Source organism: Embiotoca jacksoni, unplaced genomic scaffold, assembly GCF_022577435.1.
Source record: "Embiotoca jacksoni isolate LCO1_2020_lvr unplaced genomic scaffold, fEmbJac1.0.p SCAF_100, whole genome shotgun sequence".
In the NCBI taxonomy this organism is placed as follows: Eukaryota; Metazoa; Chordata; class Actinopteri; family Embiotocidae; genus Embiotoca; species Embiotoca jacksoni.
The window spans coordinates 525,476-528,789 of record NW_027185231.1 but is presented as its reverse complement, the minus strand read 5'-3'; positions in this window follow the sequence as shown (position 1 = coordinate 528,789).

Genomic DNA, 3,314 nt, shown 5'->3' with positions numbered 1-3,314 from the left:
TCTTCAGGATGATATACGGAAACTCTCAACGTTAATTTAAAATCAGATAAATTAAATAACGTTTCTGTGAGTAGCCGACACAGTTTGGAGATAATTACATCGCCACTCGTTACAGTTGAGTTTTAAAGGAAAAATTAGTGAATAATTTATCAGAAAAGTGAGAAATAGTCGATAAAATGTGACATGAGTTTTCTATAAATGTTGCGCTTTCTAGTCTTCAGGTCAGTCTGGGTTTGAGCTTCCTGTTTGATTTTGAAATGACCTTGCTTCACTTCCTGTCCTCTGTATGATTGTTGGCCCCGCCCCCTGATTAGTTTGATCTGTCCCTCGTTGTCCTTCCCTCCCTCCTAGTAGAACTCGGTGTTGACAGTCTGACTCTGGAGGACAAAGAAAACCCAGCTGGTGTCTCCTGACCTGACGCCTTCTTCGGTCTTGGACGGTGAAGCTCCGCCCCTCTTGAAACGTGATGTCATCAGAACACTTCGCCGGCTCATCGCTTCATCGCCGGAGACTTTCTGAACAGTTTGAGGGTCTCTGTTGACTGTTTACAGACTTTGACAAAAAAAAACCCTCCATAAACAGCCTTGATTCTGTGGTGGAAATCACTGCATGTGCTCAGGAACACTGAAGATTTGAAGATTTTCGGTTCCCCAAATATTTGACCCAAAATCTGCTGTTTCTCTGCTCCAGTTTCAGGTTTCCACGGTGACATCACAGATGTTCCCGTAGCAGCGCTCATGTTAACGCGCTGATCTGAATACGTCCTGATGAAGGTCGTCGATCCTCCGTGTGCAGCACCGTGCTGTGTTCAGGAACACTCTGAACTTATTGTGTATCTGTGGTTCAGTTTCCAACATGTGGAGTGTGTGAAGGTGAAGTTTGAGGTGGTCGGGTCGGAGGGAGGATGTGAGGAGAACCGGAGTGTTGCAGCTCAGAGAATCTTTGTTCTCTGGTATCTGGTCCTCTCGGGGAGCGGCCCGACTCTCCCGCCTGGACGCCGTCCAGCTCGGCCCACTCGGCCTCCTCGGCTTCCTCCCGGTCCGAACACACTGAACTGCTTTGTGCGTCGGTCCGGGGCGCGGCGGGCGACGTGGGTGTCGAGGAAACAACGAGCTCCTCCAAGACCTGGACTTCCTCAGAGCGGCTCGCCGGTCTCTTCGGTCTCTTCGGTCTCTTCGGTCCCTTCTGTCTCTTCTGTCTCTTCGGTCTCTTCTGTCTCTTCTGTCCCTTTGGTCTCTTTGGTCTCTTCTGTCCCTTCGGTCTCTTCGGTCTCTTCGGTCTCTTCTGTCCCTTCGGTCCAGCTTCAGCTCAGCTCACAGACGGGCTTTTATTCAGATGGTTCCGGATACAGAACCATGTTTCAGCTTCAAATGTTCAGTTTGTACTCATTCCTACTTTTCTGATATTTCATTTATTTTTCTTTAATACGTGTTGAAATCTGAACTTTGTGACGAACACTTGAAGTGGAACTCTGGAACACTGACTGCTGATGATTGACAGCTGCTGTTTAATCAGGATGGATCAGTTATCAGACTGATGATTGACTGATAAAGAGGAGTCCATCTTGAATGCGTTTTCATTTCTACAACAACAGCAGCGTTTCTTTTAGTATCTGAGCTCACTTTGAATTATTCTGTGAGACTATTTATTTAAATATATCATTTTTGGATTTAATTTCTCTGTTGAGGTTTCAGTTCATTGACAAATATTTTAAATATCAGTAAAATTTCTTGAACAGAAGCAGCAGTTTATTTCTGTTTATTGACTTCAATATTAATATATTAATATTTTTTAAATGATGTCAGAACAAACATAGAGAAAAATAATAAATCTTAATAACCAACTTTGATCTCATTAAATAACCAGCGAACGTCATTGAAACGGATCAAAACATTTGACGTCACTCAGAATAAATCACGAATCAAACTCAGATTAACTGACAATGAAAGAAAATGATTTAACTGCAACGACACGTCGTTGTTGTTGTTGTTGTTGTTGTTGTTGTTGTTGTTGTTTACTGCGGAGTTCCCTGAGAACCTAGCCTTCAGAATAAGAGCCAGCCTTCAGAATAAGAGCCAGTCTTCAGAATAAGAGCCAGCCTTCAGAATAAGAGCCAGCCTTCAGAATAAGAGCCAGCCTTCAGAATAAGAGCCAGCCTTCAGAATAAGAGCCAGCCTTCAGAATAAGAGCCAGCCTTCAGAATAAGAGCCAGCCTTCCTGTGACAGTCGAGTAGATCGGTGCTGCAGCAGATCTGCTCTCCTGTTAATCTGTTAGCACGCGGCGGCGCTAACAATGTGTTGACAACACGCTGACATCATCCAGATGTTGCAGCAGCTGCTTCCTGCAGACGAAGACTCGCAGCTCTTTGTTCCTCCTGCTGCGTCTAAAAACTGCTGACGATGGACATCCTGCTGCTGAGACACAAAACATCCAAAACAAAGAGAGGGACGGAAGAGAGACGAGAGACACGGAAGAGAGACGAGAGAGACGGAAGAGAGACGAGAGGGACGGAAGAGAGACGAGAGGGACGGAAGAGAGACGAGGGACACGGAAGAGAGACGAGAAGGACGGAAGAAAGACGAGAGACACAGAAGAGAGACGAGAGGGACGGAAGAGAGACGAGAGGGACGGAAGAGAGACGAGAGGGACGGAAGAGAGACGAGAGACACGGAAGAGAGACGAGAAGGACGGAAGAAAGACGAGAGACACAGAAGAGAGACGAGAGGGACGGAAGAGAGACGAGAGACACGGAAGGGAGACGAGAGACACGGAAGAGAGACGAGAGAGACTGAAGAGAGACGAGAGACACGGAAGAGAGACGAGAGGGACGGAAGAAAGACAAGAGACATGGAAGAGAGACGAGAAGACTGCAGAGAGAGAAAAGTCCTTCCAACTCAGGGACGATTGACAATAATATTCTGATTTGATTTCACTGTTTACAAACGTTTTTATTTCAACAAGGAAATAAATTTGAGAACAGAAAACAAACTAAATAGAAAAACAGAAATAAAAACAAACAAAAAGTAAACAATAAAGAGTACAGAAAACATAACAAACTAAATAGTAAATATACAAAATAGAAAAACAATAAAACAGCAAACAAAAAGAAAAGAAAACAAAAAGAAAACCAACAAACAGATGTTTATACAACCAGATAACATGGAGGCCATTTCTTCTGACTGAGCTGAACGCCATCAAACAGGAAGTGTCCTCCTGACTCTGTTTCCTGAATCTGAATTCTGCTGAGCGTCTGATCTGAACTCTCTGCAGGAGGATTTCTGTCTCTGTGACCTGAATCTTAACGAGTCGTCGG